This window comes from Panthera leo, chromosome C2 (assembly GCF_018350215.1).
Source record: "Panthera leo isolate Ple1 chromosome C2, P.leo_Ple1_pat1.1, whole genome shotgun sequence".
NCBI lineage: Eukaryota > Metazoa > Chordata > Mammalia > Carnivora > Felidae > Panthera > Panthera leo.
In genome coordinates this window covers 132,999,674-133,012,615 of record NC_056687.1, presented here as the reverse complement: position 1 = coordinate 133,012,615, position 12,942 = coordinate 132,999,674, and the positions used below count along the sequence as shown (strand labels likewise).

At 42.5% G+C, this 12,942-nt stretch overlaps 1 long non-coding RNA gene across 1 annotated transcript in view; it reads left to right on the top strand.

Moving 5' to 3' along the window:
• LOC122198916 overlaps positions 1–11,980 on the top strand; it is a 100,559-nt gene extending 88,579 nt beyond the window's left edge. Inside the window, exon 5 of the long non-coding RNA XR_006193220.1 lies at positions 11,863–11,980. This is a non-coding gene — a long non-coding RNA (uncharacterized LOC122198916). The remainder of the gene's footprint in view (positions 1–11,862) is intronic.
• Positions 11,981–12,942: the final 962 nt, after the last annotated feature.

The window sequence follows — 12,942 nt, the reverse complement described above, 5'->3', positions numbered from 1 at the left end:
TAGGGGAGGGGGATGTAGCTGTTCCATAACTTCAAATATTGATTAAAACCAAAGATCTGAGGCCCGTATGAGCACAAATCAACTTTTTAAAAACTCGGAATGTAAATACGTGAGTATCTATTACATGATTTTCAATATGTTTGAGATATTTCATAATCAAAAGAAAGTTAGCTGGTATCTTACTAATGTTTGAATATCCATTTCTGCATGGCCTCAGCCTTTACTCAGTGTATATTATTAGCATCAGAGATGTCCATTGAAAAGAGCAAACCCACTGCCATTTTTATATTTTACCATCCAGTGGAAACAAGATCTGTGAAAACTTAGTGTGGTATTTAGGACATTTCTCTCATCTTCATTTTGTTGTTCTTGTCACCTATCCTTTCTGATTAATGAGTGGACAGACTTAAAACGAAAGGTTCCTATGTTTTTGGGAGGGCAAAAATAAGGAAAGGAACTGGAGAGACAGAAAATTCCACAGCCATTCCTTCCATTTCCTGGGAAGAACATCCCTTAAAATTATATAGTAGGCAGCTCCCCACTGAATCTCTAAGGCTTGAAGGAAGAAATCTAGGGAGCGTTGGAAGCCACCTTAAGCCAAGCATGGCAGGAGGCTTGTCTGTGCCTTCTCCTTGACAGGGTATTTGGGAAAGTTGGCCCCTGGTCCAGCTTCTCCATTGTGTCTCCTCCCAAGGACCACAAGTGCCCGCATACCACCAGGTACCAGGGGTGGGCCTAAATGACCTGCAATTTGAAGCCACCCTCTAACAAAGCCTCTGACTTCTCTTACTCTTTTTTTACTCTCTGAATTTGATTTCCTATTTCTAGTTTCTGTCGCTCTGCCTTCAAGTGAAATAATCTTTCCTTCTGTAGCATCTAATTTTCTATGAACCCCATCCAGTGTACTTTTTCATTTTTCATCTCAAACATTCTAATTTTATCACTAGCAGTTCTCTTTGGATCTTTTTTTATATCTTCCATGTCTCTACCTAAGATGCTCAATCTGTCCTCCACTTTCAAATGTTGGGAATATGTATTTATGACAATGGTTTCCATGTTCTTGTCTACTGATACTATCTGTGTCATTTCTTGGTCTGTTTCTATTAATATTTCTCCTCACTACAGGTCATAATTTACTGGTTCTTTGCATGCCTAGTAATTTTTTCTTTGATGCCAGACGCTGTGAATTTTATCTTCTTGGTTGTTGGATATTTTTGTATTTCTGTATTATTGAGCATTGCTCTGGAAGGTAGTACACTTACTCGGAAACAGCTTGGCCTCCGAGCAGTCTTTACATGAGGGCCAATTTCTCCCCACTACCGAAGCAAGACCCTTTTGAGTTCTCTGCCTGATGTCCCCGGAATTACAAGGTTTTCCACTCTGGCTGGTGGGAACACTAATATTCCCCACCCTCTGTAAGCTCTGAGGATTCTTCCCTCTGTTCCCTTCTTCCTCATGTTTCCTCTCACACATGTCCTGATCAGAGCTCATATGAAGACTCACAGATCCTTGCAAACCTCTGAAGCTCTCTTTGCACACAGCTCTTGACTCTCCAGTACTTTGCCTTGTAAATCCCAACCAGCTTGGCCTCCTTGGTCCCCCCAGCTCCATCTCTTCAACTCACGGCTACCCCCAGGTTCCACCTGGGTTCCTCTTTCCTGCAGTGCAACCTGGATACAGTCTCTAGGCAACACTCCGGGGAAATCTTAGGACTCACCTTGTTTGGTCCCCTCTCTTGGGGATCCTGTGCTGCCTGATGGCCAATCCCTGCAAACCATAGTGTAATATTTCTCCCAGGGTTTTTAGTTGCTACTGAGTTATTTGAGGAAGAAAGCGTTTCTGTGGTGCTGTCTTTATTTGGGGTCCCCCAGAAGCTGACTCTGGGGTATAGCTGATTATTCATTATTCACAGATATTTGTGAATTTGCCTCCTTATTATAATATTTGTAACCTCAAAACCAACATCCGTGGCACTTTCACATTCACTTGTGGACATGCAGAGTGTGACAAAAAAGATGGGGTTACCTGATATGTCCACTGCCAGCTGAAGTCAAACATGGTAACACTCTGCCTTCTTGTTTCAGCTCCTATATTGTAACCAAGTATCCTTTTTCACGTTCTATTTTGTGCCACATTTTCCCCGTTTTTGTGCTTTTCGTTGGTGCCCCCAAGCCTATTACTTAAGTGCTGTCAAGTGTTCCTAAGCCCAAGAAGGCTGTGATGTGCTTCATGGAGAAAATATGTATTAAATAAGCTTCGTTCAGTCATGAGTTATAGTGCCGTTAGTGACGAGTCCAATGTTTATGAATCAGTGGTATATATTGAATAACATATCTTTGAACATAAGCACAAAAAACAAGGTTATATATTGATTGGTCGATGAAAACACTGTGACCAAAAGCCTAGGAACCCAACCCCCAGAAGCAACGATTCAGTATTCGCTACTTCTGTGTTCATGACAACTGCATAAAGCGTAGCTACAAATTCTCATTATTGTATGATAAACTGTACACTTAATTTATTCAGGTGAGATAGGAAAGGAAAGGAAAGGAAAGGAAAGGAAAGGAAAGGAAAGGAAAGGAAAGGAAAGGAAAGGAAAAACACTGGCGGGGAGAGAAGAGAGACAGGAAAAGTCAGGTAGCCTTTAAAGGGTATGTCATCCAGGCAGTTACCACGGTGCGTAACTAGAGCTTAATATCCTTGGGGACCTCTGGGACCCAGGGTACAACATGTGTCTCAGAATAATCCCAAACAGGGGGAGGAAGCTGGGGTTTGCATGCACCAACTCCCATCAGTTGGAGACTGTTGGGAAGGGGCAATTTATGACCTTCTAGGGAGCAGAGGGAGTAGCTACCAAAGAAAAACCTCAGGCAAAGGGGTACAGAGCCTGGCAATTGACATTCAGCCTGGGTTTCTACTATAGTGGGAGAGGGGGATCTGTAACAGACAGGACGGCCGGGGCTGTAAACTCAGATGCCTCCAGAAGTCAGGCAGGTCACAAAAGCAAGAGAAATAGGCCAGGTGGGACTGCAGGAGCTGGCAAGTTCCTATCTCGGTTGGACAAGAACAGCTGTCGCTCAGTACAGCCAATTTTTGCCATGCAGGAAAAATAGGCCTATCCTTTTCAAATCTCCTGATCTTTCAAGAAAAGTGGGAAATTCATATTTTTAAAAATGTGAAATCCCCAATTAGTAAAAGTTGGCAACGAATTCAAACATTTTAAAATACACCGTTAAGGCCAAAGAAAACATGTTGGCAGGCCAACTTCAGCCCACAGACTGCCAATTTGCAACCTCTCTGATGGAAGATGTGCAAAACTCCACCTGTTGGGTACGAGCCCAGGAAAATGTATCTTTATCTCATGTACAATCTCAGGCATCCCGGGACAGTCAAGAGATGCTGAGAAGTCTGCCCTGACGTGCACGTGGCAAAGCACCTCTGTGTCTGTCTAGTGAGCTCACCTCTCTCCTGCCTCGAGGTTTATCAGATGTCCAAGGACAACCATTTGTCATGGCTGGTGGAGTTCTCCATGGTTTCTTGTCCCTGTGCTGGCATTTTTCTTCTCGTGAAAAAATAGCTGAGCCTACTGGACTATTTGTCTGGCATCTGCTAGTCTGCACAGCCAGTCAACCCACTCCATAGCTGAGACAGGGCTGCCTGCCCAACCTTCCACCTGCACACAAAACAGAGATTGTCAGAAGGAGCTTGCAATGGCAGTATTTGTGGAAGCAGAGACTAGGGAATTAGCCACCATCTGGCATTTTCTGCAACCCAGAGGGAGGGAGAGGTCACTGGTTGTGGGGAATGGCAGAGTACCTATTCAGTCAGGGGTCAGTGGTCAACCAGAAGGGCAGAATCACCAGGAAATACATGTATATTCTTCAATTCTAAGCCATTACTCTTAGCCATTACTCTCCCAATTGGTGAGTCCCAGCCTGGTTGACCCTACCAGACATGATTCTTTGACTCATAGTGATCTAAAGACTGTTGTGGTTTTGTTTTTTTCTGGTTTTTTTTTTTTTTGTTTGTTTTGTTTTGTTTTGTTTTGTGGCTGAGTCCAGGAGGACTTGGCTGTTCTGGCCTGTGACCTCATTGTTTATCTTCATTTTTTAAAGCTTCTGCCTCCCTTCCGTAGACCGGATCAGAGCTGGACACAGCAGGGTAGATGTGTGAAATAAACCCTAGCCAGCGTTACTATAATCTTGGACACCCAAACAATGGGTCACATGTCCACAGCTCGTGATTTCTCCACAGTTTGGCTGAACCTGAGTTCTTCCACTTTTATCTGCCATTTGAGATGGGAAGGCATTGGAAATAGCTAATCTGTGAACATTGACAGTGTAAAATCCAAAAGGATAGAGAGGAGGTGAATTTGTGAGCAACCCAATCTTAGTCCCTAGGGAAAGACTAGAAAATACATATAGTCTGATATGCAAAGGTCTGACATGATCCAGATGCTGGATGCTTCTGGTTCAGCATCCAACTCTCCTTACACTCTGCAGCACCTGGAAGGGGAAGGGCGGGTGCTATAGGCCTTCCTATAGGACAGGTATATCCTATATATAGGATATATATATCCTATATATATATATACAGGACATTCAGGTATAGGAAGATAAAGAGGTCAATGGTCCCCAAGATGGGGGACTGGGATTTGCTCCTTGGATGTCCTTTGCACAGTGTCCCAATTTACAAGAGTGGGACTGTCTCTAAAGGAGGCTTTTGAAAATCTTTTGTGATCTCTTTACAAACATGAGATGATCCTTGAGAGAAAGTGTATAGGCTGGAGATGACTCTTGACAACAGCGGTTTGCCAATAAGCAAGAGTGGAGCAGGCAGAAATGTAGGCCCTCCCTGACTTTAGAGAGGAGGCAGGGCTAGTTCCCTGAACAGAGAACTCTCATGGCCTGCTGGAGTCTTCCAGTAGGCCTCATGTTCAGAAGGCTATGTATCTAGACAGTTTGGGGCATAGACACCCCCCCCCCCCCAGGTAATTCTGCAATTCTTTTTTTTTTTTTAATTTTTTAACGTTTATTTATTTTTGAGACAGAGAGAGACAGAGCATGAACGGGGGAGGGGCAGAGAGAGAGGGAGACACAGAATCCAAAGCAGGCTCCAGGCTCTGAGCCATCAGCCCAGAGCCCGATGCGGGGCTCGAACTCACGGACCGCGAGATCATGACCTGAGTTGAAGTCGGACGCTTAACCGACTGAGCCACCCAGGCGCCCCTGCAATTCTTAAATAAGGACATTGTGAGTATACTGAGTAAGTTGGAGGTAAGTCTGGAGGAAATTTCTGAGAGATTGTCTTAGAGGCTAGAACTGAAGTTTATGCACCTCATTTGGGGTTGCTCACAAGTGTGGTGGACATTGGATCCCAGTCCAAATTCTGCAACTCATTGTCTATGTAGTCCTGGAAATGCTTCCATATATTCACAGAAGGAAAGGATGAGATGTTCCCCAGAGAATTCTCACAGCTAACGTTCTCTGATGGAAACTGGACATGCATTATAAAATGGAGATTTTACTTGAGCCATTTATATAGAACCTCTGAATTGTCATGCAGCTGGAGGAAAGTGAATAAATCTTAAACAACCCACACAGCGTCCCTGCTTTCCGAACAAGAGAGTTCTTGGAAACCAAATTCCTAGCATCTGCAAATACAACCCCATGGAGAACCAAGTCACCAGCCACAAAGAGCCATAGCTTCAGGCATAAAACTACCCTGCATTCCCATTAAAAATGCCCATGCTCTTGGCTCAAAATATTGGTCTGCATTTTAAATTATATTTGCATATTGATTTTAAGACTCCCTCACAACTCTGTAAATAAATCAAATAAATTAATTAGAAGAACTGACTGTGGTAGCTCTCCAACCCAGCAGTGAAATCACTCTCACAAAGTGCAAAGTTGAGCTTGTAACCAATCTACATAATTGTGTCCTTGATTGGGGAAGATAAGTGTGCTTTGAAGGCAATCCTCTGCTCCTTACTGGGCTTCTTGGAGAGACCAGAAGACAATGTCAGAGAAAGGCCAAAGGACGTTTCTTGGGTTGGGTATTTGGGCATCAGTCTTTTTTCTGCATGAGTTGTGGGGGAAAGCATGCATCCTGAAAAGGTACCTTTGGATTAAAAATTGGAAGCTTTGCATCACAAGAATCAGCATGAACTGCTTTGTAGAGTCTGTACAACATTTTTATGCTCTGCTTCTTCCTAAAAATAGCAATTACCATCTGCATTTTATTTGTTTGTATTTTAGGACTTACTTCTGAAAGGGTTTGTGGTGGCTTGTGTGTACATTCAATTTTATTGAACAGAATAAATAGCTAAGGACGCGGGGTCAAAGGGAAAGTCAGCTTAGGGAGTAAGATGAAACCAGAAGTCAAATTAGCATATGAAGCGTAGATCATGAAGTCTATGCAATTGCTAAAAGTGAGCCACTCTGATCTTCCTAGCAGTCAAGGTAAAGAAGGAAATATGACTAGTCATCAGAATCACGGTATTCATAGAATAAGAACATTCCAACCGTATAATCAATAGATTCCCCTGGTCATTGTCTATGAAACCTGGGATCCAGGATTTTAATCTTTATTATTTTTTTTTTCAGGGTTTTAATCTTTAAACGGCGCATACCTAGAGAAAAAAATGTGCATGTTGGTCAGTTACGAGTAGTATCAAATGTTTTGACAGTCAAGAAAATGTAATATAAGGGTTATATTCTCTTTGGCTTGAAAAAAATTGTTACGGTTCACACTGGGACTTATGCCTGTGGAGATCCACTCCACACTCACAGGGAGGTGGGCTGGAGCGGACCATGGATAGAAGCAAGGTTTTCCTCAGAAAACTGTATTTTGGACATAGAGACATTCGAGCGCCCAGTGTTTCAGGTCCTTAGGGCAGTGGATCTTAACTCTGGCTGTGCATCAGAATGACTGGGAGCTTTGAACAACATTGAAACCCAGTCCCCCAGGGGATTCTCACGTGTATCCAGAGACGAGGACCACTGCCCAGGGCGTGGGTGGGGTTGTTTCAGGTGGGAAAAACCCAGGGTAGCTGCTACCAATCATCGATCATAGCCATAGTTAGTAGGATGCCCTTGCTATATCTGGCTGTGAATGATGGAAGATCCTGGTGAACAATGAGGGAAAATGTACCTGGAGATAGTAAACCAGGAGTTGATCTGTTGCATCAAATTATTGGAACTTAGCCAGTTAGTCTTGGAAGACGTCTGCCCACAGGAAGGACTTAAGCCTTTTCAGAATGGGGCCTCCTGCTGTGACATTGGTTTGTAGAGTGACCAACCATCTCAGTTCTAGGTTTCCCAAGCCATGGGGCTTTCATTGCTAAAACTAGGAAATCCCAGGGATGAGTTGGTCATTCTGTTGGTTTGGCTTCTTCTCAAGGCAGCACCAGAGAGTAGAAAGGGGTGACTTGGCCAACGAGGAAGAGTCAGACCTGAGACACTTGGGACTTGTTCTGAGGCAGAGCAGGGCTGGGCTTCCTGTGGGTGTTTATCTGCTCAGCTGTGACCTCCTTTCTAGAGGGACTGCCAAGGGCAAGGTTCTCTGCCTTCACCTCTGTCCCTATCTCCCCGGGACATCTCTGCGTCCACTCCAGATTCCAGTAGGGGTCCAGGGCTCTGGAGCCTTTGGGGCTTCAGGGAAGTGGAACCTCCTCAAACCCTGAGATCTATTCTATCGGCCTCTCCAGGACCATGGCTCTCCTCCAAAGTTAGGGCATGGGCTTTCAAGACTTTTGCCTGGAAACTTTGTCCTTGAAAATCAAGTGGGCAGCCCCTGCGTTACAAACACTCAGATAATACAAGATTCCCACAGGCAAACGGTGACTTGCTACCAGAGTTGGTTTTGTGGGCATTCACAAGGGGCGCTGTGATCACAAGGGCCCATGCTTAGTTTAATGTTCTGCTGTTGCCGTTTTGAAATCTTTAATAATTTTTGAGCAAACCACCCCATATTTTCATTTTACACTGGGTCCTGCAAATTATTTAGCCCACCCTGCCTGCCACCCCGGCCCAAAGGCAACCCTTCCACTTTCATTCTACCCCAACAAATTGCCTTCTGCGGCTTTCGCCAGGGGCGCCATTATAGACAAGACTGACAATAAAATGGCAGAGATTTTACCTCAGGGCCAGTTCCTGAGACTATTTTACAGCACGTCATTGTATAGTGTTTCCAGACACCATATATGTAAGTAACCTTAGGTACATAGATAATAATAATAATAAAATGTAGTCAAATAATTAGGAAGTGATGAATTTTGAGCACCCCATTACCTTTTTTTTTAATGTTCATGTAGGTATAAATGTATATAATTTAATTTTTAATAATGAGCATGTTTAGCAACCAGCTAGCGAGATTCCTAACATTTAACAACTGGCTGTCATGAGCCAGCACCATTTGGCTCAAGCACGTCTCTACCTCTGAAACTGGACTCCATGATTAACAGTGCTGTGATCAACCAACCATGTTCTCTTAAGAACATAGAAGGGACAAGCGGTGGAACACATTTTCTAGAATGTCAGTGACTTTACGAAAACAACTTTTTTTTTTTGTAATTGCAAAGAGCCTGGAAAGGAAATGGCACATTTCTCCCTGGGAGGCAATATGTCAATCTTGCCGCTCGTTTACAATGCTTCTTCAGTGGTATCTCACTGCGTTTCACTGGCATGGTCAAAGTTCTGGAAAGAAAGGAGTGGGAACAATCTGGGGAAGAATTTCTCATTTTTGCCCCAAGTTGCTAACAACTCCATTAATACTGTACTCTACAGAAAAGTCAACTGCTGAAATGTGGGCGTAAATACTTTTACAGATTCTTTTGCTTGAGTAGAGGGAGTGTTTAAGGTCTGAATTTCACAGTTTAATATCTCACCAAGACTTTCTACACCAGCTTTCCCATTTCTCTTTTGTTTTTCCTGGTGGTATTTTCCAGCAGACGAACAGATCAGGGGTCTGCCTGGTTCTTGAAGGGAGCAGGCAACAGCTGCCTCAGTAGAAGCATGAAGGAATTAATGTGACTTCCAGAGTGTCAAAAGTCTCTTAATGAGCTGTTAGCATTTGGTACAACTTGCCACAGTGGCTGTGACTTGAGGACTTCCAGATATTGCTTTTGGAGTTGAAAAAACTCCCCGAGATCTAGGGTCCAAGCTCCCTTTTCCCCTCTCTGTCATTGTATCTGTGGTTACTGCAAGAATCTGCCCATAGTGGGTGTTTGATAAACCAATATCCCAAGCTGATCAGTTAGAGGGTGTGAGTTATAGTGAAGGGATAACCGTTCTTACCATTTTTTTTTCATTTCTTTATTGAGTTACAATCTACATGTAGTAAAATACACATATCTTAAGTGTATAGCTCGATGCTTTTTTGCATATACATATGTAAGTATCCATGTGACCACCACCCTATCAAGATGTACATTTCCTTCACCCTAGAAAATTCCCTTGTGTCCTTTTCCAGTCAATACCAACTTCCCCAGAGGTAACCACTATTTTCATCCTTTCATAGGGCTGCCATAATAAAATACAATAGACTGGGTGGCTTAAACAACAGAAATTAATTTTCTCACAGTTCTGGAGCCTCAAAGTCCAAGATCAAGGTTCTGGCCAATTCACTTCCTGGTGAGAGCCCTCTTCTTGGTTTGTAGATTGCCACCTTCCCACTGTGTCCTCACATGACCTGTTCTTTGTATGTATGTGAGCACTGTGGTCTCCCTTCTTAAAAAAGACACTAATCTTGGGGCGCCTGGGTGGCTCAGTCGGTTGGGCATCCGACTTCAGCTCAGGTCATGATCTCGTGGTCTGTGGATTCTGGCTCCATGTCAGGCTCTGTGCTGACAGCTCAGAGCCTGGAGCCTGTTTCAGATTCTGTGTCTCCCTCTCGCTCTGCTCTTTCCCCGTTAACACTCTGTGTCTCTCAAAAACAAATAAACATTAAAAACAAAAATAAAGAAAGACACTAATCTAATTGGATCAGGGCCTCTCCATTACAGTCTCATTTATCCTTTATTTCTTTCTTAGAGGCCCCATCTCCAAATATAGCCACACTGGGGATTAAGGCTTCAACACAGGAATTTGGCGGGGGGGACACACAAACATTCAGTCTATAATAGACCTCTATCACAGAGTAGCATTGCTGGTTCCAGAGTTTCATGGAAATGGAATCATACCATATATGCTCTTTTGTGTGTGTTTCTTTTGCTCAATGTCATGCTTTTGAGATTTTTCCATGTTGTTGCATGTGTCAGTGCATCTTTCTATAGCTGAATAACATTTTGTTGTATAAAGAAACCATAATTGGTTTATCCATTCCCTATTGATGAACATTTGAGTGGTTTCCAATTTTCCAAGAGATATTTATTCTTTGTAGGGCTCTGTGTTCGCTCCTGGGCTATCAAGAAATATAAACTATGTCCCTGCCCATCAGAAGCTGATGCTTGGGATCTGTGCTTGAAAAACAGCTAAGATTGCACCAACATATCAAACAAAATATGACTCTGACTCAATGAACACAGACTGAGTCAAGGACTCAGAAGGAGGGAGTTTTTTAAGGAACATCAGTACAGTCTGTTTGTAAATACATGTACTTAGAAGATGAGCCAGCTTTAAAACATCAGCTGCCGGAGAACCAAAAGCAACTTCAAGCGAGGTCAGAGCTGGCAGGTAGTTGGGCCTGTTGCATGGGTACCTCTGGGAAGCCTCATAAATGTCCCATTGCCTGTGTCCTGGGCCAAAGAGCTTAATGAAGTGGGAGTAGGGTGAAAATATTCCCCTTGGAACACAGCTGGCTCCTGTCTTGTTTTTGTGGTTTTCTCCAAGAGGGTGGGGAGGGAAAGGTCTGTCCTCAGAAGGACAACCAGATGCCACATCTATGGTCAGGAAGGGCTCTCCGTGGCCAGGCATAGATGTTCCAAGCTGTGGGAAGGCAGGGTGGGCAAAAGGGATATTGGTCTGGGGTCCCAGTTTGGGGTCTAGAGGGTGCATATTCAGCAGCTCTGACCCAAAATTGAATTTGGGTGAGTTGGGTAGAGTTTTGGGCACCAAGAACAGTGCCATAAGCGTAGATATGGGGCTGGAACATGACTGCCCCCAAAGGGGACCTGAGAGTCTGTGGGCAGAGCTGCTAACATCCCTGTCTGTGAGGCTGAGAGTTGAGGTCTCATTTGTTTTCATAAACCTTTGGAAGCTCACCTCTCCAATTCCTACCCCACCAACCTCTAATTCTTAGAGCTTTGCCTTTCTTTAGAGCTTTGCCTCTAAGGTCACTTTCAACTCAATCATGCTGTGTGAGTGGTCACACAGCATGATTGAGTTGAAAGTGACCTTAGAGCTCCTAAGCATTCAGAGGTGAAAGAGTGGTAGAATGGGCAAGTTTGGGGAGATTTCAGGAGAGTTATTCAGTGAAATCTCCTAATGATAGTTTTATGACCATGTTGGTGTTAATGACATCAATAATATTACATAATAATGATGTCCTGGTTGCTTGGGTTTTAAATTTTCTTTAAAAAAAATTTTTTTTTCATTGAAAGGACAAAAAACATCTTACATAAAATTTGGGGAGGGGGGGATGAGAAATCTTCCTACGAGCACCTCCTCACAGATATTTTCATGTTTGTCTTAACTTCCAGTTCCTATCTTAAATACTGTCTTCTCACAAGCTCACCTCAGCATTTTCCATGTTGCTGCAATAGTCTTGACAATGATTATACTTAATAGCTGCATAATATTTAATGTTGATGTACCACAATTTTTTATTTTCCATTGCTGGACATCTTAGCATCCTGATTTTCCTATTATCTATAACTCTGCAACTGAATAATTCCTTAAAAAAAATTTTTTTTTTAACCTGAAGGTGCCCCTTACCGCAACCCTGAGGGAGGCCCAGGGTGTCATCAGTGATTGAAGAACAGAAAGATGAAGAGGACTCATGACTTAAGACTGCATTTTTGTGGGTCCAAGGGGAACCAAAACTAGAGGTGCTGTGGGGATAACTTCCCAGGGCATAATTATGAAAATGCTTTAAAAAAACCATAATTCCCATAAAAATACATTATGAGTACATAATGTTTTTTTATTTGTTTTTATTTATTTATTTATTTATTTATTTTATGTTTTGGCACCTATTTTATTAGGATAAACTTCTAGAAGTGGAATTGCTGTGTCCAAGTGATATGGTGATGCTTTTTTTTTCTTTTTCAAAGAAAGGAAATAATTTTTAATTTGAATTTCCTCTTCTAGTTTTATGTTGGAAAGGAAAGCCTTTCAGTCAAATTACCTAAGAACCATATTGCTTAAAACAAGACATGCTAAAAAAAAAAAAAAAGATGAAAACAGAAAATAGAACTTGTGTTTTAAGCCACCCTGATTAGCCTGTCAGCTTATAATTTTGGTAGCACTTTCTCAAAGAAAGTCATTGCTATGCATGTTCTTTTCTTTAATTTTATTTTTTTTAATTTACATCCAAATTAGTTAGCATGTAGTGCAACAATGATTTCAGTAGATTCCTTAGTACCCCTTACCCATTTAGCCCATCCCCCCTCCCACCATCCCTCCAGCAACCCTTTGTTTGTTCTTCATATTCAAGAGTCTCTTACGTTTTGTCCCCCTCCCTATTTTTATATTATTTTTGCTTCCCTTCCCTTATGTTCATCTGTTTTGTCTCCTAAAGTCCTCATATGAGTGAAGTCATATGATATTTGTCTTTCTCTAATTTCGCTTAGCATAATACCCTCCAGTTCCATCCACGTAGTTGCAAATGGCAAGATTTCATTCTTTTTCATTCCCGAGTAATACACCAGTGTGTGTGTGTGTGTGTGTGTGTGTGTGTGTGTGTGTGTATATATATATATATATATATATATATATATATATATACACAACATCTTCTTTATCCATTCATCCATCGATGGACGTTTGGGCTCTTTCCATAATT